The sequence below is a fragment of the Gymnogyps californianus genome, chromosome 7 (assembly GCF_018139145.2).
Source record: "Gymnogyps californianus isolate 813 chromosome 7, ASM1813914v2, whole genome shotgun sequence".
Taxonomy (NCBI): Eukaryota; Metazoa; Chordata; class Aves; order Accipitriformes; family Cathartidae; genus Gymnogyps; species Gymnogyps californianus.
Window position 1 is genome coordinate 25,174,796 of NC_059477.1, and position 27,872 is coordinate 25,202,667.

Genomic DNA, 27,872 nt, shown 5'->3' on the forward strand with positions numbered 1-27,872 from the left:
AACTGATTTGAAATGAAGAAAAAAAAAATCTACTACTGCAAAATGAAGCAAGATCTGTGCCTGCAGAATAGCTCAGTCCTGTTACACAATGGGATACGTTGTTTTAAATAACCTGCCACTGTAGGTAAACAGTTGCCTTATACTGCATTTCATACGACACACACATTCACAACAGCTTTGTGTGCCATGTAAAGATAAAGCAAAATAAAAATGCAATACCATCTTGTCATTTTACAGCAAAGGTATAACCTTTTACCGTGAATTAGTTAAAAGAAATCATATTCACAATAAAAACAGATTGAAAATATATATATGGAATAACCTTACATTGTTCAAATAGCAATTAACAACATGTTAGATTTCCAAGATATACATTGCTCTGCTTATGTAAACAGTCTACCCTATAAATCCTGTAGCAAATCCAACATGAAGCAATTACACAGACAAAGAGATTGTAAATGACCTAAAACTGTAAAACAAACCCTTGTGTTAGAAATATTAGTATAAACTATGAGGTCATACCTGATGACTTAGAGACTGTATTGTCTCACCGGTTCCAAGCTGCATGACCTTTTTATTTCCAGAGACCCCCAAAAATTGCATTTCCTGTCTTACAAAAGTACATCACAGACCCATCTATCTTTCAAAATCTTCTGGGCTAGTGAAGAAAGCATTAACAGCCATTCTGTCCATCAGTAAGTGCCGGAGTCATTACCCTCAAGATATCAGATCTTAAATATAGTTTCCTCCGTGCGATTACAGACATCCAGTAGTCGAGGAGGCTGACACAGCTATATCACTGATGCTGCTAATGCCATCTGAAAACAGTAAGCTTACTGCTTAAAGCAATCCTGCATCATCCAAACAGAACAAGCCACATCCTTCAACCCCTCACTTGCGTTTTTTATAAAACCTAGCGCTGCCATTATAGATTTTGTTTTCTGTTGTGGTCAGCTAAAGGAGAAATTAGGTATTATGCAATCAGCTTTGCATTAACAAAAGAAAAACAGCAGATGAAGTGACATATCGAGGTTATCAAATTTTGCTTGCATGACCACTCCTCAACAAGCACTATCACCATTCAGAAGCAGCATCACAATCTGATCCAAAGGAAAATTACCAGAAAGAAATTATAAGCAATTCACAGGCAGCAAGGCATTTAAATACCTCTGTGGTACTGCAACAGCTATTTTATGCAGCCTTATGAATCCTAGTCCCTATTAAATTAAAAACATTGCTTGCCTAAGTATTTTTAGTGTTTATTTTCAATAAATTGCATGATCACTGCATTGTGTCCATTACTCCCTGCTAGCAGGCAGAAAACAGCATGCCTTGAAAATGTGCCAGTATTATGACAGCAAAAATGTGTTTTGATATCAAACAAAACAATCATGCATGGGTTTTTTCTGATATGAGAGACCTTTCAAACTAGCAAATGTACAGTATCCTCCTTAGTAATTTTTAAATTATTAAGACTACAAAGTAATAACCAGACTTTTTACTAAACACATACTTGATGCAAGTGAAATTGATTGTTATAAATCATTATTTATATTTATTTTTGCTAACCATTATGGCAACAAACTTATGCAAACAAAAAAAATCACTTCACAGAACTAAGACAAAACAGTGCCACCAACAAACTGGAAAAAGTTATCATTTAATAAGTCCTCTGAATTCTAGACCCACAGAAAAATTACTCCTGTTCATACAGTGAGAAAGCGCTATTGAGGTACTCGGTCCATATCCTTAAACACACAGGAACATCCCCTCAACACATGGTGAAATACATTGCTACCAGTCAAATTTTACAGAAAATAAAACTTTGAGGAAAAAGTCTTCCCTAATTTAACCACAGCTTGCATGTTATTCAAATTAATTTGGATGTCCTTCTTTACTTTGAAACATAAGCAGAAGCTAAAACTAGAAGTAAATGGTTCTAAATTAATTCACCCAGATCCTATTCTGTTAGTTTAACATTATTATTATACAGTTGTAGTAATTGCTCTTTTGAGTAACTTAATCAAATTTGGCTTATAGTCATTCACATTATGGCACTGATAAAAGCAAACTGGTCTCATCCATGAATACCACATATTTCCCTTTAGAGAGAGAAACTGTCTGCTATCAATTTTTAATTGATTCACTTTATACAGTGTGCAACTGCCAACATAAGGACGCTACATCTACAGGGAAAGGGAACTCAGTTAGCCACACATTCGTACAGGGTCTCCAGTGATGTGTCCAGTGGCCTAGCAGAGGCCAGTCAGTGAAGCCCTAGGAGGCTTTAAAGTGCAGTAGGGAACCAGATCAGGCAAGACTCAACGCTGCTTTTTATATTCTCCAGGAGAGTTAATCTTGAGGCCCAACAACCTGACACTGTCTTTTTACTGCTGATGATAGCAGCAGTCAGGGTGCCACTTTGAACACTGTGAATGCTCTTGAAAGCTGCCACTTTTAAAGTCTTTCCAGAATAACTCATGAATTCACTTTCAACCTAGAAAATATTACTAAATCTATGTGCACAGGATATACATACATACACACAAGGAGACAAAAGGCCCTTCAAAAAATAGACAAGAGTGATTCAGCAGTAAAAGAAGGGGAAAATAGCTTTCCCCACATCAGTACAAAATGGGAAGATCTCCCAAGGTAATATTTCTATTTCCAAAAGTAATTTAAAAAAAAATAATACACCAGCACTAAATATTAGGTTATTTACTCCTATGCAAACACTCAGTTCTGCAATACTATATTCTGATCAGTAGCTACTTACAACTATGTAAGGGAGTACAACTTTGCATCTGTAAGTTGCTGGCAACCACTTCCAAGTCCCCACAAGCCAGCTAGCTAGCATACGAAGGCCAGCAACACGGTCAGAAGTGACCAAATAAAAAGATGTATGTTGCCAAGCCACCTTTCATAAATATTATGTAGGCGCTCTCTGTGCAAATCTTGTACTACATGATGATCTCCACTCAAAGAGTGAAAAATACAAAGCTAGGAGCTATAACCACAGCTGTCAGAAACATCACGTAAGAGTTTCTGCTCACAAAGAGTACATAATCTCTCCCCCAGCTGGACATTTGAAGAATTCAAGAGCCAACAAAAGACAACACAGAAGACTATTTTTCTGAGTTAGGTTAAGATCTCAGTACAAATTATAAATGCACTCAGAAATATACAGTTATTTCTTCATGCATATTATCCCAGCTAGTGGAATCTTTTCCCAGAAGTTATTCCCTGTTTTTCCTCATGGCAATACAGTTACTATTTTGCAAAAGTGAAAATTTTAACATTTCATTAGCAATGTTAAAACATGGAGAAGGTATAAATACAACACTTTTATAAAGCATAGATATTTATTCTGAGAGATGTTAAAGCAAAAATCTGGTAACCCATTCCCTTTAGAATGTCAACAGGTATCACTTTATACCATACAAAAGCATTACTCACAAATATAGTTTGCTTTTATTTCATTTTTCTTCACAGAAAAAAGAAAGAATAAAAAAAGAAAAAAGCAAATTCAGAGTTCCTGTGGATTATGCAAGGTGAAATAATGGTCACTTTGAATCTATCACAAATCAGCTTCATATCAAAAATACCTGACCTAAGCAGTGAGCGAGCAAACAACAGAAGCTCTGTCACTCAACTTTGTAAATTAAAGTCATGTTTGCTAGTACTAATGATCATGATAGAGAACATTTGAGATCAGTGAAAGGTATTGCAGATTGTAAAAGTAAGGTGAGATGATGTAGTGCTGTACCAAAAGAGCTGGAAGAACAATACTAACACATATTCCTCAGCAGCATTTTGGGGGATCAATTTTACTATATATTTTTATTAATGACCAGAGCATAAGTACTATGAATGATACCAAAAATCACAGTTTAGGTTTGTTCAAAAATTTCTGATATTGGAAAGCACTGCTAATATATAAGGAATGGAACATCACCAGGAAGACATGGATCACCTTTAGGACCACAAGAATAAAATTGGGGTAAAATTTAATAACGCAAAATGCAAAGACGTGAACTTATAGATTATTAAGTTTCTGCTAAGAATTGAGAGCTCAGCAGTTGAAAATTACAGTGGATGAAACTGTGGGGACAAAGCTGATCACAGAGTAACTATGAGCTACCAACATAATGTCCCTACGGAAATGAAATCTTAAAATTATCAGGGAAGATATTTCTAGTACATAGACATCAACATTAATGCAGTAACATGAAGCTCTATTAAAATCTTATTGTTCTTCAGTCTGATCATCTATGCCTAAAAAGGAATTCAAACTGCAAGAGATAAAGGCTTCTACAATCGTCAGGGAAATTTTGAGAAGAAACTGAAAACATTTGCTTTGTTTAGCTTAACAAACTAAAGACTAAGGGGGAGATCTGTGTAGGTGTCAAGACAGAAGTGCCAAGGAAAAAGAAAAAATATTCAAGTAAAAGAACAATTTTGGAACAAGCACAAATCCATACAAAGTTGTCATTGTCTGGGGTTTTCTAACTATCAAAGGTTGAAGGTCTGCAAGAGCAGGAAATCAAAGACCAAGGGTGTGCCTTTCACTCCCGTATTTCTACAAGAGACGATCATGAAAATGCAGACAAGTGAAGAAAAAAGCAGAAATTTAAGGTACAGCAGAACTGGTACCAAGAGCAGGACCTAAGGAAAATCAGGAGATTGCCCTGGGGCTCAACACTGATTGGAAATAAGAACCCTGAATCAAAAAAAAGTAAACAAAAAAAACGACTCGATAACAGTTGGTTTCTCCTGTACTGAAGACATCGAGCTTTTGTCTCAATACATACAATGGTATTAACAATATAAATAGCTCAGCAATTTCTCTTAACCAAAATAATTCATCAGTTCTTAAGTTCCAGCTGATTGCTTAGATCAACAAAGACTTTAAAAAATCTTTGTACTTGAGTGGAATAAGCTCAAAAGTAATTAATGATAGCCCATTCCCCTTTAATCCTAATGACAGGGCTGTTTCTATTACCTTTCTCTAGTCTACATATAAAGCTATTATTTAATTCTCCCAGGAAATTATTGGGGTTTTTTTGTTATAAAGTGTAAATACCCTTCTCTAGGCAAAAAGGAAAACCATTTAGAAAATATAAGTTTATATTTATTAACTCAGTAAAAACTTGTTATATTTTATGGACATACTTACTATGTTCTCGCAAATAAGATAGTGTTCAAAGACACTCCTTTTGTGATTACTTCAACAGGCATTACGTAAGTCTAATCAGTTCATCTGTGGATAACCATGACTGTGGTTAAAGGAAACTTGAAACATTTATAAAACAAAACAGGAAACGAGCAGAGGCAGACCTGAACCATGGCTGCAGAGTTAAAATTTGCAAACGAACTGCTTGGTTCCAATTCTCCCTAACAGTTAATGTACCTGTATCAAAACCCACCTTTCCAAATACGCCACTGTCAGTGTTGCTGTATCTGAGCACTAAAACAAAAGCTTGTATCTCAGGCCGGTCCCTGATGAACCAGCTCACTGCACTGCATGTTGCCAACAAATTAGAATAAATGTACAATAAACAGTTTTAAAGCAATGAAAATAAAGGAAGATTTCTATCCAGTATTTTACCTTCAAAAACAACTTTAAAATGTCTGACATCCCATTTCACAGAAGATAATGTAGGAGAAGGCAGACATCTCCTTTCTCTCAGACTGCTGAGGAGCAAGCCTATACTTACAGTGTATATAAGAGATGGTTGCTTATATTTGTTCTTGAAAAAATACAGAAAATAAAGAGTACAAAATCTCCTCAAAGTTTGCAATCGTACATTTACTTTCTTAGCAAAATCATATTTACGTAAATCATGTATTCTAGAAAATTATTTGTAAAATCAGATTGAAATGATAAATTTTAAATGTCTGTCTAGAAGGTGAATAGGTTATATTTAAAATGACCATGCCTTCCTTTTCTGACTTTAAAGAAAGCAAAGCTTTCCACCTTTTTACACATCTCAGCAGTACTGTAACTTGTGCCATGGCCTGGGAAAACCTTTCTCCTTTTATTAACTAAGGACATGGCTGACTAAGGGCTTAACTTGCAACTATTGGGGATGCTAGAATTGATTATAGGAAAATAGTTTTCCCCTCCTCAAAAAGGTGATGATGGAATTTGGACTCCGTGTTGTACAGCACAACAGAAATTAACTTTCCTGATAAACGAAGAAATAACAATTTAATCAAAAATGCTGGAACCCATTAGCAAAGCAAGTGCTACCAGCCTTTCCACCGAAGGAACAGCAGGACAGGCGATGCTGCTCTGGGTATCTCCCAAATATTACACAATACTGAAGTTGCAGCCTAGTTATATTGCACACTTCATACGTTTCTTTCTTTTCATCTTTTTTATCTCTCCCTTGTCCCTGAAGAGGAAGAAAAACTCCTTTTTCTTTAGAAAAATTTGTCAGTTCACTAATCCTAGCTTCTTATCCGCCTCAGAATAGATCTGACTTTTCTAAATATTTTGCATTAAAAAGTTCTCTTTCAAAGAAGAGAAATGTTAAATTTTGACATATAATTACCATTATCCTCTCTGCTAGCAGAAAATGATGGCAAAACGCCAACTTGCTTGTCTGCTACAGATAAGACATTTCCAAGCTTCCATCCTTCCCTTTAGAGAAAACAGAAGGGGAAGACCAGCCAGGAGAAAGCCTACCCTGTCAGCTGATCCTGTAAGAAATAAAATTAATATTCTCCTAGCAGAAATCATTTTCCTCCGAGCCTGAGGTAAATGATATGCCTTACCATATGTTATGATGGTCCTTTCAAGAATGACAAATTTGATGAATTTTTCCTGGATGGTCTTTCTCTCATCCAATCTCTTCTCATCACCTCCAGCTTCTGCTGCAGGCAAACTCTCAAGAGGCATAAATCAGCATAGCATCACCAAATTATATAACTTCTACCCACTGGGGATTTAGCCCCTTCTATTTCAGACTTAGCACAAAAAAGTGTCTGTGCATTCTTCAATAATCTTTTCAATCTGTGTAGAGCTTTAGAGAATTACCCTGACACATTGCTGAGCTTCAACACCAATACACCCATTGTGAGCAGAGAACCCAGTCATTTTTCTTAAAGGAAGAACTCTAAAAAGATTATGTCCAATTACAACATATTCAGAACTAGCTCTAAATCAGATGAAACTCTGCTTCAGTTCAAACAAGGCGAAAAAAGGCACAAGACAGGTTCAGGCAAGTTTCTTCACTGTATATAAAAATATCAGCATACTGTTATTTTGAATACAAACTCAGCTGTGCACTCCTCATTAGTTTATCTATACTTCTAAGCAATCAGAATGTCTGAATACCTTTGCGAATCCCCAGACACTAGCTTATTTGCACATCATCTGTGCATCACAGTCCTTTGAAAGTTTTACTTTTATCAATAAACTATAGACAGGCAAGATAGATATAAATACAGATATTTTAAAAATCCACCTACCCACACACACACTTAAAATTTTCTCGTTTGCTATAAAAATACTGATTCAAAATGAGAATGATAATAATAAATAAAGATCAATTTTAGCCAATATTACTCAGTCAAAGCTTATCCAAAAATAAAACTGCTGGACACATCAGTTACCCCAAAATTTTCCAGGCTGTTTTAAATGCTTATTTCTGTCATGTAAGAGAAGTGGTTTTGTATGCTTAAATATCACAGCACAAACCTAACATTGGTCCTTGTCCTGGTTTCGGCTGGGACAGAGTTAATTTTCTTCTTAGTAGCTGCTACAGTGCTGTGTTTTGGATTTAGAGTGAGAATGATGTTGATAACACTCCGATGTTTTAGTTGTTGCTAAGTAGCACTTATCTTCAGCCAAGGACTTTCCAGTTTCCCGTGCTCTGCCAGTAAGCAGGTGTGCAAGAAGCTGGGAGGCAGCAAAGCCGGGGCAGCTGACTTGAACTAGCCAAAGGGGTATTCCATACCATGGAACGTCATGCCCAGTATATAAACAGGGGGGAGTTGGCCGGGAGGGGGGGATCGCGGCTCGGGAACTAACTGGGCATCGGTCAACGAGTGGTGAGCAATTGCATTGTGCACCACTTGCTTTGTATAGTTTAATTCTTTTAGTATTGCTATTGTCATATTATTATTATTCTCATTATCATTGTTTTTCATTCCTTTCTGTCCTATTAAACTGTCTTTATCTCAACTCACGAGTTTTTTTTCCTGATTCTCTCCCCCATCCCAGGGGTGGGGGGGCAGTGAGCGAGCGGCTGCGTGGTGCTTAGCTGCCGGCTGGGGTTAAACCACGACAGTCCTATGCAAAATACCCTTTGGAGTCTTAGAAGAATGTAATGCGGGATGAGAATTTCAAAGGTTGGGAGGGAAAGCCACTGCTCTAAAGGGAGGCAATGGGGGAAAAGAGCTGTTACAAGAGTGTAACTTCGGATTAGGTTAGTAGTCTTGCCAAAAACCGTATGACGGGAAGAAAGCAAGACAGTAAAAAGTCCTTTATAAATGCAATTTATCACACAAATATGTAATATATCAGACAGATTACTACCTAATTGTATCACCCCTACAGCTACAAAAATAAATAATAAATAAACTTATCAAGTACTTTATTCCAAAATCTGTTCTGAAATGTGAGCTCTGAAACAAACATTTGCTTTCTTGCGAAGTTAACAAAATGGTGCACATGGAGAGCAAACAGGCTAAGATTAACTGCACCAGCTCTGTCTTGCCATCCTTTCTCTGGGAGGGGACACAGAAAAGCTATTCAAGCAGCACACACTTAACTAAAAGCTAAACATCTTATTTGTGACTGTGCAAGGCCAGGCATCCACAGCCTAAAGAGGCACTGTGTTGGGGGCAGCCCCCCTCTGGTTGATGTAAGAAGGGAAGAAGAAAGAAAAGTCCCCCCAAACTAGGAGCAGGCCCCAAAGCTGATGTTGGGATGCTCTGGATTAAATTATAAAATTAGAGATACAAACTATATAAACTAGAAAAATTCATAGATATTTATGGATAAAAATGGGGGAGAAGATATAATTTCCTAGAACAATTCAAAATGCTTTAAAAATTTAATTGCCCATGTATTTTTTTTAAATATTTAAAACACAATTTTATACCCAGTAATGCAAGGACAAAGATAAAAACGTTAAGATCTCAAGGAAAAAAAAACCAGCCAATGATTACTTTAAAGACAGAAAACTGGGACAAAATGCCCATTGGAACATACAGAGTCTCCCGCAGGAGCTTCAAAAGTCAGACTCTGCCTGCTTTTATATTTAAACTGCCTTTCAGGTAACTACTTCAGTACAAGACACTTGTGAAAGGACAAAGAAAGATAAAAGAACACCGAAATGAAGAAAATTTAATACTTATATGCATTCCAATCATGGGGACTTTCCTGGTTTTGAAGGAGGTTTGGTGATTTTATATATGCTTGTCTTATAATGATAAGCAACAGTAAAAAAAATAGTCAATTCTTGTGAATACTAGTTCTATTAAACACTGTTTCCCGCTTTAAGTAAAGAGAGTATTGCAAACACCAGAGTGAAACTATAATACCTGGAGTGCAATAGCAGGTCTTCTGGAATAGTCCCATTGTAAAGACTCTTTACCCTTAAATAAAAATATTAACTGTGGTGCTGTGTAACTGTTAACTTTTTTTTTTTTTGCGCCAAAGATGCAAAGACTTTTATTTCCATGATTCTTCATAGTTGTTCTCTCTTAGGTGTATATATATATATCACAGACATACACGAGGAAAGCGTATCATTTCTCATCCTAAACTATTGCATGAACTTGGACTGCCTGACAGACTTTTTGTGCATTACACACAAAATGTAGCTAGTTTGACAGTCTAAAACCTAAATGATCACATCTGTCACGGCCAAGTATACTCAGGATAATAAATCTCCCCCTTCGTCCTGAAAGAGAAATTCCAAAGCAGTCATTTTCACCTTTTCTTTTTCCTCTCCCTCAGAGAGGGAGAAAAACAGCGGTGGGACCACCTCCCCAGAGTGATAATGGCAGACAGAAGACTCCTGAATTAGACAATTTCTTTCCTACTTTCATCCCCCTCTACTGATCATCAGTGGAACCACCATACATCTACCACCAGCACAGCCCTGTTTCAGGCCCTCCTGCTCTCTTAAAGACTTACTGTTTTCTAAGTTGGTGAGAAAAAAAGCAGATGAGTTTGGAAGGAACTCCAAAGCTAAGGGAGAAAGAAAAGATACCAGTCTGCTCTGCAAGCAAGCAGTCATTACATTCCTTTATAATCTCCCCTGCCCAAAATCCTTTTTAAAACTTCCTCTTAGGTTACAGCTGTGAGCCAATTTCCATATAAATTTCAGACAAAAGGGCAACTATAAAGCAAGGGCATTCTCACCACAAGACAGTTGTCTAGCAGCCTCATCGTACTGCTCAGAGGGTACATGGCTTCAGCCTGTGCTATCTCCAATGTTTCAAAAGACATTACCATACATACTTGGACTAAAACCTCTCAGACCAGACTCAGGAACTAAATGAAGGCCCGTAGCAACACTAGATTTGTGCTGATAAAAAGATGTGACATCAATCCATCAGAGAAATATTCAGTGATAGCATTTCCATTCTTTCCCTCATTCTCTAACATCCTCTTTAAAATACCCATCACTGAGGCATAAATGCTCTCATTATTCGAAAAAATGTTTCCAAATTTGATAAAAAAATGTTATGCTATTTTCTCTTTGTTGGAAGAAATATTGACATTTAATACTGTGAAATTCACTAAAGTACATGGTTAAAAACTGACTTTGAACTATGTCACCTGTAGAACAGTCTCACATGGGAAACGGTGCTGGCTTTACCATCTGAGACTTTCAAAACTCAGCTGGATAAAATGCTGTTAATCTCCTGCACAAAGCAACCTTTTGTTATCAATGCACTAAAAAATTGTACTTAGTGTCACACTTCATGACTTGTTCAGCCATATCATGCCACACACTGAAGTCTCAAATATCAGGTAACTTAAATACCTTACATAAATATGGGACCACATCACTGTAACACCACCAACCCAGATAACTCTTTAAATTATTTTGGTTCTTGGATTGGCTTAAGGTACAAAGTCTTTGAGGTAAAAATAAATGCAGTTTACTATGAAAAACTTGTAGGAAACTAATGCAAATTGTAACTGCCTGCTGTTTGCAATTTTGCAATGAGATAGCAACACCATGAAGACATTAGTCACAGTAGCACTGAATATTGTAATTACCAAGCTTGTTTTATATAAATTATTTGAATTCTAACAGACGACCTCCAAGTTTTGGATTTACTTCTACTTTTATTACGTAAAAACAAAAGGTAATGAAATGTTAAAGGACACATTCATTAATTTGAAGAGTTTTCAGATAAATTACTAAAAGTTAGGGGTTTCAGAAGTGAAGCAGAAGATATGAAAAAACACATGAAGATCTGAGTTAGTTTTAAATAACTGTAATTCTAACTTCATGAAGTACATGTAAGGAATAATATTTTTGTTAGTTCCTCCCAAATCTATTTTTCAAGAAGTTCTTGATTCTCTTTCAAGATAATATATGACACCACAAATTCCACCTCAGATACAATCCAGGAACACCTGTGTTATTTCAATACTCTGATTATTCTCAAATCCCTATATAGTACTTCTACATAATGATTCTTCATCAAGTCACCAACCCACTTTTTGTTTTTAAGGATAAGTTCTACAGTTTAACATGCCCAGTGTTGTGTGCAAACTCAAAGGAGAATACTATGTAAAAGGAGAATCACAAAAAGAATGATTCAAATATGGTACCTGACACACAATACTAGTAAAGGTTTTTAACATTTCAACTATCTACAGCATTTTCCAGTTGCTGGCCAGAGACAATGTGAATCTCAACTGCAGACTCCTCCCTACCCTACAAAGAAAACAAACTTATTTTAAAAACAAATATAGGGCAGCCAGCACCCACTTGGTAGCAAGGTGATGAGAGACCTCTATTATTTCAGAAATTCTTCCTCATTATTAAAGTTCTTACTCACACAACTCATGCAAAAGCCAGTTTACCATAAATCATTTTAAATACCACAGCTGTAACATGAATCCCTATAAATAACTCATTCAAGAAAGTAATTAGTAACAAAAGATTACAAAATTCACTCAATGATAGCAGGAGAAGTATTTAGAATAAACGCAATAGAAATAATTCATGCTAATGTAAAAGACAGTACTTTGCATTATGAGCCAAGAAAAGCAGTTCAGACCATATCATAAAAAGAAAATTCTCATAAATGTTTCATTTTTTTTAAATTACTTTCTTACTTCACTTAGCCTTCAGTGGTCGATAGACCATAGATTTATATATAGTCTATGCTAAATCATCAGAAACCACTCGTTCACTTGACAAGGAAGAGAGAAAGGTGGCTAGGGAAACCAAATCAGAACTTGAATTTAAGGTAGTATCATATCAGGGCCTGTTGTCTCTTTCTCACCTTGAAAACCAAAAACCATCTTTCACCATCAGGAGAAACAGAATTAGCCTGCCTAGAAGAAATAAGTTCTCTATTCAAACAGATGCTCCATGTATTGACCTCATTACCTCTCCCAAGAATACAATGCCTAAAAATGTACTGTAAGTAAAAATCTGCATCTCTTATTCCTAGCACTGTCATAATCTATTTCAAAAAAAATGCATTGCCCTCCCTTGCTCATGCTCTCAAGCCCCCCTACCAACTTGATATTCCTAAGTCCTGGAAGCCTATTTTCCAGGTCATCACTATGACCTTTGTGCAAAGCCTTACAGCCACTGGTGTTTATACCTAGATGGCGTTATGCCCACATGGAAACTCATACTGTCTATCACTTTTGCTACCAGTAAGGTAAAGCAAAGCTTTCGTGTCTTCTAAAAAGAAGTTCTGGACAATTTCAAGCTTTGTAGAGACATCTTCATGTGTCTTAATCATACAGGGTATTTTGGAGCACTGGGCACTCCACCCAGATGGTGCACAAGGCAATGGCAAAGGTTGACCACCAGCCTCTCAGATGTTCAGGAAGCCAAAAATTCTCATACACTACCAAGCACAACAAGCCATTCTGGCCAGAGAAAACAGAAAACACATTGACATGCCAAGAGAAAGGCCTATTTCCACTCAGCTCAACCTTTTTTGCAGTTTCATAGTTTTTCTTGTACATAATTTCATTTCTCATAACCCAAGACAAACTGAAGTTCAGGCAGCTATGAGAAGTATTAAAATAGTAGGTTCTTCTTAAAATTCATTTTTCAAGCAGCTTAAAAAATTAGTATTCAACAGTTATCTTCCTGATTTTAATAGCTCAAGTGCAGGGTTTTTTTAAAGAAATACATGTATTGCATTTTATATGAAGAATTATTATTATTACTATTATTAAGCACTTCTGGTTTGAACCAGTGCTACCAGCAAAGCAATGAAAGGAGGTGAAAGGCACAAAAAGCAGAAGACAGAGCTGAGGATTTCTTTTGCTTCCTCCCAGTGGGGGACCCTGGACAGGATCAGGGACACCTGGCATCAGCAGGGTCCCGATTTCTGTTTGGGTTCATCCTTTCTTCTCCCCCCCCGGCAGAGCCCTCCCAGGGTGCTCCTCCTGCTCCTTTCCCAGCAGACTGCTGCCTGACCCCCCACGTTAGGCACCACCCCTCTACCCAGTCTGTCAAGCTAGTCCGTATACTAAATTAATAAATATAGACTGTATTAATTATTCATACAGTCCAGTCTGACACATTAGATTGAATGTCATGGTTATCCTGAAGGTAGAAAATGTACAGTTTTACATAACATGTTCATTAAATGTAGTGAACTAATTAAAGTATGTTAATTAGGTAATAGACAAAAAGAACTTAGTATTTGGTAGAGACTGGTCACTGTTAATACCTTGTATTGTGCTAATATCTTGGCCGTATTTTTATGCTTAATGAGCAAAAGCAAAAGCTGATTATTCAGAAAGCAGAAAAAAATCACATGTGTTACATGTTGGAAAAATAGCCTCAGGTGACAGAGGAAACACATACCAAAAGAACTGGCACTCTAACAAAGAAAGTATCATTTCAAAGCCCATAAACAACGTGCTGTCACTGGGAATTTTACATATTCAGATTTTAGGAAGCAATACTTAATTGTTGATGTTGTTAATAAAATGGCAAAAATCTGATTTCATTTGCACAAGTTATCTGTTCTCCCTGTACTACGTAAACATTTTTCCCATTTTCTACATTTACGCTTACTTTATGAAAATAAGGCTTTGGTTAGAAAAACAACTGAGAAGCAAGAAATTATTAATTAAACTCCTACTCACATGGGGCAAATGTTGGTGGGAAATACACATACATATGCCTGGCACTGGGAATAAAGCCCATGTAATGCTCTATACGCAATTAAAACATACTCTGGGCTTATGTTAAAACCTTTTTTTTTTTTCATTCCATATCTTATCCTCCTGATTTTCACTTGATTTGAAAGGGCATAACCAAACCTAGAAAGCATTTTGATGTACATGTTATTAGAAAGAAAAAAAAGCCAGTTAGGGCTCTCAATAAAACAAAGGCCTGTAACGTTCTTCAGAAGACAATTGGAATAATTATGGTAATAAAGACAACAAATGTTGGCAATAGTAAACTACTCAGGACAGAAGCAAACTACTTAATTTCTTTCTTAAACTCAGCAGCATACATTTTGGATATTATTACTCGGTCATTAAAAAGTGAATCCTAGTATAAAAGACTAAAACAAATTCAGAAAGGGAACCTCATACTCGCAATAAAATTTGGATAGAATTTAGATAAATTCAAAGCAAGTCTTAAGCTTAAAAAAAAAAAACACACACAAAACGTACAAACAGAAACAAAGCAATTCAGACAGATCGGCAGCCACCCAGGCCTAAAGGCCTCTCTTTTTTTTTTTTTTTTTTGTATTAAAGTTCCATTTGTGGCTAAAATTCTGCCATGAGACATCTCGCTCTCAACAGGGCAAAGAAACTCGATGCCTAACCAGAGCCTAAAGCCAGCCAGGGCCTGGGCTCAGGTGTTGCTCTCACCCCATGTGTCCGCTCACCTTTCTCTGTTGTCCTCTGAAAACGCATGTCCAATGCCACCTAAATACAGAGATTACCATGGCTTTGTTTTCTAGCAGTACTGTAACACCACCCACCCTTGTTTGTTCCACTTTAATATGGGAGATATACGTCTGCTGCTCTTCACCACCTGAAAGGATTCAGGCACTTTCTTCCTACACCTCTAGGAAATGGCCCCAGTGGGAGAAGCGGGTGAGAGCTGCTTCACAGTTGCAACTCTTTTCAGAGACAACAGAAACAGGGCGTTATCCTTTTAAAAAAGGGAAAGGAGTTGAACCCAGGTCTCCTCATGTCCTGCATAATTATATTAACCACTAAACCACTGATGATACAAGAAAAGCCATGAGCACGGCCACCATTTTCCAGCAGGAGAGGGTCAGGGAGCTGTGGGAAGAAACCGACACTCGGGCACCCTGCTGAGGCACCTAACCCAGACCCTTGCACTGAGCACCAACACCTGCACCAAGTCCAGGAGTCTGCACCTGAAAAAGAAAGCCCAAAACCTTCATAAATACCCAGGGAACTTAGAAGCTTTAGTCCTGTGAAATGTCAGACACCTGGGTGATTGCAGGTGAGCTGGTGCACCGACACAACACTGCATCAGCTGCCGGCCCAGGAGCAGCGCAGCTGCATGTGTGTCCTGGTACGCTCGGGCTAACCAGATACTCCTCTAAGTAGACGTAGTTAGCAGAGGCACAGTGTCATGCTGTTGCGGCAAAACTGCCTCCAGCTCTGCATTTATTTTATCCGCACACAGTCAAAACCACGTGAATCACATTTGCAAATTTTGCCCTAGCGCATTTTCCCACACCAAGATGGCAGCCATCCTTCAGGCAAGGCCTGAAGAGAACTGCTGGAACAGGCTCAAACTCACAACGGGCCGCGAGGTTCACAAACATTATTAGCCCTAATGCTCACTGCTTAAGCATAAGCCTATTAACGTCAACTTCTGAGCACTCAGCTGCAAGGTCTTTCACCTCTCCCTAGTTATGACCTTTCTGAGAAAATTTCGTCTCAAGTAAACTTCCTTCAAGAACACACCACGCCACTGCCCAGCACTAACAAATACCTACTTAGAGAGGATAACACACTAAGTATGCAGAGCAGACCATATTAACATGAGTTACACTCAAATTCACAAGAACCACAACCGTTGCATAAAGCTTCTTACCCCAAAAATTAACTGAGGTGCCTAAAGAAACAGCTTTTTTTGGTTATGGTCTGTCCTCCAGAAGAATTCATGGCATTGGAAATGCAGAGTTTTTGTCAGGAGAAAGTTGCAACATTTCCTGTAACACATTTCTGTAACACATGAATAGCATCAAATGCAATTAACTGCTCTACCAAGAGTTCATGTATCTCTACCGGCCAAATATTTCCCTCGGCGCATGCACCCTTTCCAGTCCTTTCTCTCTGCACTTCACACAGCTACCTGCAAAGGATTTATTATAAGTGAGTCCAATTATGCATATAGTTATTTTCATACAAGGGTGTTCATTTAATGAAGCCCTGTGGACACACAAAAAGCAGAACTTGAACCAATTCCATGGGATTTATTCCCCCGGTGCATTTTCCATGATATATAAACTAAAACACAATGAGCGACTGTTTTACTGCTCAGCTCAACTGCAAAATAACTGCAAGATATTTTTGTTTTAATTTTCAAAATCGCCTTAACAACAAGAACACAGGAAATCCAACAAGGAGTCTCTCATCATCATTACATAGCACACTTTCTGGAGTAAGTTAAATAGACGAAAGAACAATGATGGTTCTGCTTTTGAGCGACAATGACATAACACCATTGTTGCGAGAAGCTCAGGTACTAAGATGATAAGCATTACAATACTTCTTAAAAAATTAAAAATGTAGCAAATAATCCTGTAGGGAAAGGACAGATCATTCCCACTTCCATTTCTGTTCATGTTCTACCAATACGTGTGCTTTGACAGCGAACTTTTTTTAAGTGTCCTAAAAGTATTTTACAAATCTGAGTAATTTAGGCTGTAGGCCAGGATTTAATTTCTAAAAATTCATCTTTTGAATTTGGCTTAAAGAGCCTAATCAGGTAGAGAGAGGTGTATTCAAATGCTCCCCAAAAGTTTCATGAAATCCCAACAGTTAAGTGGTCAACAAATGCGTTCATTTAAAAAAGAAGAGATGACAAACACAAAGCTTAAATGGTTTAAGGAGAGTTGATAACAAAGTACTGTTTAAACTGAGGGTTGAGGAGAATGATTTAGGATGGTTTACACAGGCGTAATTCAAAACAACATGAATAAGTTTTCCACTGTAAAATTCAAGTTAAATTTCAGCAAGAACTTTCAGACAACAAGATTATTAAACACTGTGGAACTCAACAAATTAAACGGAATTGAAAACCCAACTTTCCAGACACCCAGAAGTGCTAGACTGAACAAAATACAAGGTAACAGCTGACTCTTTCCTAGTACAATTGCTAGAAACAATAAAGAAATTCTCTGCATTGTCAGGAAGTAAATATCCTCAATAATCTTATCCATTTCCCAAATAATGGCTCACAGCTAAATTAGCTTTTAATTGTAAAGGGTAAGAACACTTTTGGCCTAAAGGAATCACATAAAGAGACTCAACCAAATAATAATCAAACAGACGTTTCTTTGTTCATTCCTTAGCAGGAGATAACCACATAAGGAGAGAAAAATCTTCCTTGATAGGTGACACGACTTAGAAAACCAACCTAATCTTGTCAGCAAGACAAGAAAATGGAAAGCAAAAAAATTGCTGCAAGGATTTATATGAGACTCTACAACTTGAGGAAGAAAATTAAATTTGGAAGTATTTTTGAATGGTCATAAATAAAATGTAAAAATAAGGGGATAAAGTTACATATTCAGGAGATTTTCAGATGTCACTAAAAATTAATAAGCATCCAAATCTCTTAGGCAACATTAAAAAAAATCTCCATCTTCGTATTTCATCATCTAAATTTTATAACGGGGAGTATGCCAAAGTCTCTGCTACTAGTGTATCAGAACAATTACTGCTGTGATTCTTCCACCAAAAAATTACAACTGTGATATTTATAACACAGAGACTAAATATAAGTAAGCCTCCAAGCAAAAATACATTATTCAGATGATAAATGTCTTTCACTACATTTTTTGTCATTTACTCTAATAACAGTTGCCCTATTTTCAGAAACTTTATATCATTCAGCCTTAACAAGTCTTTTCCAGAGGGAGAAAGACTATTAAATCCGTTTTCCAATCATAACTAGTTGGAGAAAACTCTGGCTCCTTAAGTGAACATAATCCTTTGGTATGTGAAGATTTTTTCTTTTAAAGCCTTGGTATTTATGCTAGGAAAATGACCGTATTTTCCCTATGTAAATAATAATTAAGCCGATGTTTCATTCCTATTTTGAAACTACAGTCAATAAACTGGTGCCAAATTATGAACGGCAAAAAAAACTGTTATCAGTTAAAAAAATAAACCTATGAACATGATAAGCATGTAAAAAGTATATATTAGTAACTTGGAAATGCTGCCCCTTCCTTCCATTTCAAAATTTGACTACAGTCAAAGTATCAGATTTTCTCCATCTAGATAGGTTACTGTAATTTAATGCAACTGATGATGCATGGGTGCAATCCTCTTTTTTTGCCAGCCATCGCTGATTATCCTCACTTAGGCCATCCTGAGCATCCCCGGCCCATGCTTAAGTCCTTCAAAATATTTACAGTCAACTCTAACTGACCACTGTGATCCTAATCAAATCAAGCATATGTAGATCAAAGACTGAATGGCAGTCTATGAACAGTACAAAGGCTTCACCATGCTCTCCTAATGCAGATCACTAAGTATTTGAGGAACGAGTGAAAAAATAATTGTGGCTGGAGACAACCTGGTGCTAGAACGAACTCCCACAGTGTATCAGCCGAATCATGCACTGTTACGACATTCTGCAAAGTGGTCTTGTTTAACTAGAGCCTCGCTACTTTAAAAATGATAGTTATAACACTACATCTCCCTTATGTAATAAAAACCTGCCAACAAGAAACATACCAAAAAATTATTTAAAAAAAAAAAAAAACACACACACACACACACAAAATCCAAAACAAAAAAAAAACCCACACAACACAAAACAACCTTACAGGTTGATATGTACAGAAAGCACTCAATTATGCTGTAAGACTTCAGTGAAGGACGATTCCATCAATTACTATAGTAACTGGATGAAGTTCTGTGAATTAAAAAGAAACTAATTAGGCAAATTATCAAGAAAAGAATCTCAGCTCTCATGTAATCTATTATGCAACTTTTTCAATGCATTATGCAACAACATGAGACCTCTGCAATGCACCAGTAATCCCCATCTTCTAAATGGTACCGTAAAGGTCCACTAGCAGGTCCAGCTGCGATTCACTGGGGTGGGTCAGTTATTCACCCTGGAAGCAGGAGATATGTGTTCAAGTTCTCTCAGAGATGCTGGAGAGAAACTGCAACTAGATCACCCATGCTTTAAGGGAATATTGTGAGGTAAAAAAATACCGTCCCTCTACTTTCTTTCCTGTTTGTTTTAGAAGTCCCCAAAATAAGACATTTTGGAAACACCAGTACAAATTATACCAGCAATTCAGATATTATATTTCAGCAATATGACCTGAAATTTCCCTACACTCCGTAAAGAGTAAGAATTATGAAATACAGATGCTAATTACCTAGAATTTTAAGTCTGCCACATTGATTTACTCTGGTTATAGTGATCCAGAAGATGTTCTCAAGCCACAAATGGACCATCCAGAGTGCGCTCCTATTTTAGTCTATGCTCATCTTTGCTACCTCTGACTTACATCTCTTAATACACAAGTAAGTAAATGAGAGAACAGTAATTTTTTTTTTCCAAATGAAAACCAGTAGCAGAAAGTATCCCATTAGAGGGATCACAAAGAAAATACAGTTTGAGAACAGACTCATCATTGCTGAAGGGGATGAAAGCTAAAAGGCACCTAGAGAAACAAGCACCTTTAAGCATTCGACTAACCAAAAGTACAGCAGACTTTGCCACAGGCATCTTGCCTGCGTAGCTCTCTCCCCAGGTTCTGCCCTTTTGTACTGTGCCCTAGGCAAAGCAGTTTTAAAACAAAATTGAGACAAACATTATTTAAATGAGCTTGTAGGTCATTTTAGTTAAATAGTCTATTTTAATCTTGTTTTGCAGTTAGATTTTTAGATATTTTCCGAAAAAAGAAACCTATTCTCATTCGTTAGTGTAACACTGCAAGTATACTGAAGTGGAAACCAAGATATATTAGATCTGGTCAGTTTTTAAAAGCCAGGAGGATTCAACGTATGTTTACATCGTTCCCTAGGTGACTGTATTTTTATTAACATCTCATTTGTTCAGTGTTAATTTTGCATTATTTTGTCAGAAAATTATGGCATTTAATTGCTAGTTGGTTTTTTATTGTTGTTTTCTTTTTAATCAGATAAGTTGCCCAAGAGTCTAGTTCAGTGAAAATACTACACCACACCTAGTTACACATTTTTTTGAAATCTCAGTAGGAACTTCCATGTATTTTTGATGTCTAAATGTGTGCGAAAATTTGTGTACATATCCTTTAAATTTCAAGAGTTAGATCTCATCTTCTCCAATATATTCCATCTACTTATGTGGAAGAAAGGCTTTCTTGCTTTTTCAACTCCCAGCTGGGTTCTCAACTTTGAATGAATCCTGAATTGACCCATCAATCAGCTCTATCACACTTACACATCTGCAAGTAATACAGTCTTGGTTTAGCTGGCTGAAAGTGCAGACAGCTGAAGCAGCACAAAACCCAATGATTAGGATCCTGAGTTTCTAAGTTAATTTCAGACTGCTGCCGTTGTAGCTCTCAGCTGTCAGGATTAGAAAACCAATATTGTACAGAACCATATGCACAATCATGCCGAGTGATAATCTACTCCTGATGGTGGGGCACAATGGACAAAGAGAGAACCAAAGCAGAGGAGAAAAACAGAAAACAAAATGAAAAGGATGAAGATGTTAGCATATGAAAACAGGATACTATTACATATTTGTGCAAACTGGAAAACTACTATAGAAATACCCTGAGAGAGAGAGAGAGAAATCCCATTTTCAGCTTTTAATATTGATCTTGGGCAACTCCATTGGTTTCATTCAAGTTACACTGCATTGCACCTTCCCGAATAAAATTTGGCCAAGTCTTACCATCCAAATAAACAAAAAATATGTATGGAAAAACTTCTGTATCTGGACATTTCTTTATTACAGATCAGATCCAAACCTAGAGACTGAGATTGAAATATTGGTTAAAATTTTTGAGATTTTTTTTAAGCCCAAACTTCTAAACCTGAGTATTAATCTTTAAAATAGAATTCAAGCTTGGTTCCTCAGCAAAACACAATCCAAAACTGAGAACTTAATCCCTTAGTCCTGACACAGAGAATATTTTCTTAGATTTCCTTCTTACCAATGTTTCAATACAGCATCTAGTCTTAGCCAGTCCTGCAAGGAAAATGTTTCATAAGCATCTCTTTTCTACAGATCTCTGTATTCAATTTTTATTCTAGCATCCCTGCACACTGTCTTAAATGTTGTTTTTAAATATTTGCAGTGGTGTAAATTAGAAACCTGGTTTTGTGTCTCTCCATCTGAAGATATATGTGAAACAATGACCATGAATTCTGCATGCAGTGGTACTGTCAAAACAATCAGAAAACAAATTGCTGATCTTCCAACATACTGAGCATTTACGCATCTGAAAAATAGATGTTACTAAGAGCGTGCATGACTATATTGCTTGATTCTAGAGACCAGGATTCTCTTAGGTGAAACTGCAGAGTAAATGGAGACCAAAAACTTATCTCAATTTCAGTATCCAAAGATGGAAGCACCAGAACTAGTGGGGGGACCTTTTGAAACCAACAAATTTTGTAACTCCCAGAAATGCTACAATGTTGTTTTCCCATTACAACAGCCACATGTTGTCATCATCCAGGCAATGAGCTCTCTTTGCTTGCCAAAGTAAAGCAAATAATAAAGATACAAAGAAAGTGTGCAGAGCAGCAACATAGAGACAAACTAGATGCCATCAAGGGCCCACCAGTTGAATTACACACAGCTGGGAACCAAATGAATCGACCAAGCAAAATCCAATACGTCTGTCATTAATACAATTAAAGTGAAAGCACTTGGCATCCATCATCAGCTCCTTCAATGACTCCCTGGCTCAGTGGCAGCCTTGTGCCCTCCTTTGAAGTTCATAATTCAATCTATAAAAGAATATACAACTATTTACCCATTGTAAAAAGCAAGTATTTGGCGTGTCCTGCCAAGCTGTAGCCTATAAATTGCTGGGCAACACACTCACAATGATCGTCGAAACTGCTTGAAAACAATCTGGATTAAAAAAATCAGATCTGTGATAACAACCAGAGCTGTGACATTAACAAAACTCCAAAAATTCAGCAAAGGGAGGTGCTTTGGGGAAGGAGGACAGCTGTTCGCAAGCCTGTGAAGATGTCCACATATAGATGGCTCATCTGCTTGCCAGAAAACGAGAATGCATGGGCAGAGCAGAACAAGGTTCCTCTTCCTTTGCTACTGAATTCAGCAAGAACATAGTCTGACAGACCTCTCCCAGGTTACTGTTGCCCACTGCTAAAACAGCAAACGTTTGACAAGTGCTACTTTTGGGACCCCTCATTCAGGAACATCTTTCTCCTGAAATGCCCAATCCAACAAAAAAATTTAACTGACCAGAAAGAAAATGAACTCTTTGGCACAAGAAAGTAAAGACAGCGCATGGGCAACCCCAGCTCATTTTGGATCACCTGCTGTTTTTAAATGATCTCATCTACAGATGAACATGTCATTGGTAAGATCTTAGAGAATTATTTCTCTTTCCACAAAAACATGCAAGACAACCCATCACTGCCAAGCTAACAGTGACAAACCCTATTTCATGGACCCCAGGAAGGAAAGCAAAAGCAGAACTGCAGAAATCTTTGAAATCCAGTATCTTGTCTCAGACTGCCCCACTACTTGGTTCTTACAGTACAAGAAAAAAGGGAAGCAGCAAACGGTCCTTCCTCTGGTACTCAGTCCCAGTTTCTGGTAATCACCAGTTTAAAGTTTTCCTAAGCTGGTGACTGCATCTGTTGAATTAGGATCATTGTGCTTAATTATCTAATTCCTTTTTAACCTATTTACACTTATGGCCTCCACGATATCCCACATCACTTTAAGTTTTGCACTTGAACTCTGTACTCTGTGGAAAAAGTGTTTCTCTCTTCTTTTTAACTTAGTGATCGATAATTTTATTGAAATTCACTATTTCTGCTATAATGAAATAGTTAGGATTTATTCTGTATTCACTTTTTCTTTGTTTTTCACAGTATCACATCCTCTGTCTCCTGAATTGCCTCATTTCCAGAACAACTCCTAATCTATATAGCTTCGATTTGAACAGAAACTATTTCTCCACTAGTCAAGAAATGCTGAATGACATGACCTCAAAATACGATCCAGACTTTACAGTCCTGAAATTGAAAGCTCAGGGAAAGCCCAGTCTCAGGTTGCCAGCACTCAGGGTTATCATCAATGACATTATCTGAGACCATTCCAGATGGTGACTGTCACTACCATGTGAAAGCTGTGGACAGGTCAGGTAACATTTAGTATTCCTCATTTTTTCTTGAAGAAAGAAAAAAAATAAGCAAAAGGTGCTCTGAAAATTTTTTTTGTGTTGTGTCCACATCAGCAGCCACTTAACTCACCTCCTCTTAAACATAGGCATACACTTGTGTGAAGCACAAGCAACACAAGTGCAGGAGGAAATGTCCGAGTAGAGCACAGCATCGAAAAGGAGCACAACCTGGACAACAAACATCCTAGACAGCAGAGAGAAAACCACCCTAGGGAGATATGGAATTTATTACAGAAAAAGGATACTGAGAGCCAGCAGTAGCACCTAAAAATCAAGAGATTGGCTCAAAAGATGAGATTTTAAAAGAAGCACATATAGGATGATTTTTGCCTTCTCAATTATCAAGACTGACATTTTCACATTTTCCATCTCTACTGTGAGAGCTAAAATCTTGCCTATTTTATTTCTACCTCTTAAATAAAAATCTAGAATATAGGCGTTTTCTTGGTGTTGAAGCTACAAGATTACAAGATTACAGCAGAAACATAGAAGTTGACAATAATGATTTGATACTGAATTTTCTTTTTCATTTCTTGCTCTTTTCATTATACTCGCAATTCACATGCATGTCTTGGATCGCTCATGTTCATAACCCATCTGTAATCTTAGCACTTCCAAATGACAGAAACTTTCCTATCACCTGTACTCCTATCCCTACCAATCAAGATACCTAAAATGAAACACTTAAAAATTGAGACTTTCTGAAGGAATCCTACTGCTGACTGTGGATTGAGTTGCTTTCCCATTCCAAATAAGAAAAGGAAAAAGACTTTTTTTTTTTCTTGTTTTTTCTTAATACTACACCCATTTTTGACACTTGTTGGAAGCTGCTTTAAGGCTTACAATATTCTAATAAATCCCAATGTGATTTTAGTGCCTTGAAGAAGTTTGGTCATTAGGAAATGCTGAGCACCTGCCATCTCAAAACAAAGTCTGGGTTAATTCAAATGGAGTACAACTAGTACTAAAACACAGTATTAATAACAAAACTAAAGGAAAATTCACTTAGTCTTGTATTTCTTGAAAGATGAAAACATTCAATTGAATCGAATATTTGCCATCAGGCAGAAATTTTAGAAAATATTCCCATTAGAACAAAATATATTTTCATATTTGCATATATATGGACACAAAAAGTACACCCTTTCTTAAGATACAAGAAAAGCCTGCTGGAAAAATACTAAATGTTAGCAGGAAAATAATCAGTTACATTATGGACTGAGGGGGGGGGGGGGAAATCACTCATAATAATTATAAATCAATGTTATCTTCCTACATAAAATATATCAGTAGCAGAAATAAACCCACTCTTAGTAATGAGTTATTAAAACCTGTACTGTAACTGTAAAGCATTAACAAAACTGTATTACAGTTTGCACAGACCATTTATCAATTCTTTTGTTTTTGCTCAAGACAATCTTGCCAGACTTATTTTAATGACATTTTTTACTTTTTAATGAATATTCATAATGGAAGTACCATATAAAGTTATTTCTGCAATCACTGTGAAATAAAAAATTTGAGACTCAAAGATTAAAGTACAGCAGATAGCAGAATAACAGTCTCTGGCTTACAGTATTTGAACGAGATTAATCATAATCCTCTAGAATTTTTTAATTTCATATCCATAAAACAGCACTTCCTCTAATCCATAAAATTTGCTATTTGTTGTGTCAAAAAAATTAAGTTTTATTAGTCTAAAAACCCCCCAAATTTAGAAATAAAAGCACAAACTAAGAGGTATTTTTAATTCTGTCCATTCACTATTTATAACTACTATTATTTGCAACTGTTATTATTACAGCAAGCACTTTATGTGATTATAGTCATAATGGTTATGCTGCAATAGCTCAGTAATTTCCGTGAGCAATCAGGAGAGTAACAAACTAGAGAAAAGAAGCAGATTCTATTAATTTTTGCATTGCCAGAAATCTCAAGCCAATAAACAAGTTTGTTACTCATATGTGTACTGTCCTAGCTCCTGAACTGGCCAGTCATGGACTAGAACCCCTTCATGACAGACCCTGCATCCACCCAGAACAAAAATACAGTCCTCATCCCAAAAGGTTCACACAATTTTTTGCCTGAACAAGTAAACAAAAAATACAACCACCTAAACTTGGTGGCTCATTTACAGCATCTTATCCATGCTGTAATAAACTACTGTGTTTATTCCTACATGACGCCAAGCACAAAGCAGGCTACCCCTATTTTATCAAGGGTAAACCTACCTTGCATGGAAGGTCAGCGCATGCAACTAAGGAGATAGAAGAGAAGGCTCTGACGCTACCTACCTCACAGCAGGTTTTTTGTACAGCCATCCTTTGTATGCAAGCCAAGGGAGAACAGATACACACAAACATGAAATAATGAATAACTTCTGATGAGTGCCACAGGTAGCAACTGTAATAGCCTAAGAGTCACCAAGAACTGGTTTTGTAGAGATTACCTTTTTCCAATATTGTCATTGAAACACTAATCAGAATTTTTATATGACAAGTTGCTTTAAATACCAGACCACTTCTGGAATCATGATTTCTACACTTTAAGATCAAAAAAATGGTTTCAGAACAAGAACACTACTTTCCTATCAGACTTTCTCAGATCCTACATTGGATGCATTTAGAAACCTCTCACCAACTCTTAGTTATGGCTGGGCGAATAGAAAAAAATTTTCATGTATTTGCTGGTCAAAGTAAATCAATTCAGATACAGCGCACACAGAATCCTAAACTTTCAGGCAAGATGAAGTGAAATGAACATAATCAAACTACACAAACTACAGATCACTGAAAAACATTTCATCCTCTCTAAAACTGAACGTGGCTTTTTCTTTAAAAGTTACTTTAAAAGTCTTTAACCTTTTCTTCCAATGTCATTTTAGAGCAAAGTCCTGTGAGTTACGTGAAGTTTCAGTGGGTACTCCACAGCAGGGTTTTTCTCAATATTCCCCTACAAGATGAGGACTGGGGGAGAGTACTCCAAAAGCAAGAGGCACATTTGATTTTACTGAAGCCAGCTGGATGGCTACAGAAAAACTCCTTTCTATTAAACTGGTGAGGATAGGCGTGAAGGCTTCTGCACTGCTTAATACTATTTTTGAGAGCATGTTCACCTATTCTGGATTCATCCAGGTACTTCTCTCAAAAAAAGATATGGAATCCACCTATTATTAGAATTTTCACATAAGAAGATTCTTGGATGAGCATGAAACACAGCTTTATGAGTGCTTTTACAGCTCATTGCCACATTTAATTTCAAAAGCTATTATAATGTTGCAATAAAAACAAGTGGACATAGTTAAGTATTTCACTATAACACAATCATTAAGAGGAAAAACAGAATAAAGTGGAAGCTTTCTAAAACATATCATCAGTCAAGTCTTATGTTTGAGCATTTCCATCTTCTCTTCAAATAAAGGGAAAGGATGACAGTAATTGAAGGATATGGATAATATGGGTTACAACCTAAGTTATGAAATTTTCTGCAAAAAAGTAAAGTCTTAGAACACAGTAGACTTGTGGAGACCATATGAACGTTTGTATTGGTGATGGGCATTGATTGGGCATGTAGTGACAGGACAAGGGGTAACGGCTTTAAACTGAAAGAGGGTAGATTTAGATTAGATGTAAGGAAGAAGTTCTTCACCGTGAGGGTGGTGAGGCACTGGCACAGGTTGCCCAGAGAGGCTGTGGATGCCCCATCCCTGGGAGTGTTCAAGGCCAGGTTGGATGGGGCTTTGAGCAACCTGGTCTAGTGGAAGGTGTCCCTGCCCGTGGCAGGGGGGTTGGAACTAGATGATCTTCAAGGTCCCTTCCAACCCAAACCATTCTATGATTCTGTGATACTTTTGGAACTTAGGAGAGTCTCAAACAAGTCAGCAGTAGCCTCAAAAGAACTGGAAACTGTAGGTTGTTTCTGAGGACAGCATTAAGATGGCTAGCAGCAACTGTTGCACAGATTTGGGGGTGAGGGGGTAGAAGGGAACGCTACTTTTATTTTATAAATTCATTTAAAACACCAATACATATAATATCCCTTCTGTCGGCACAATA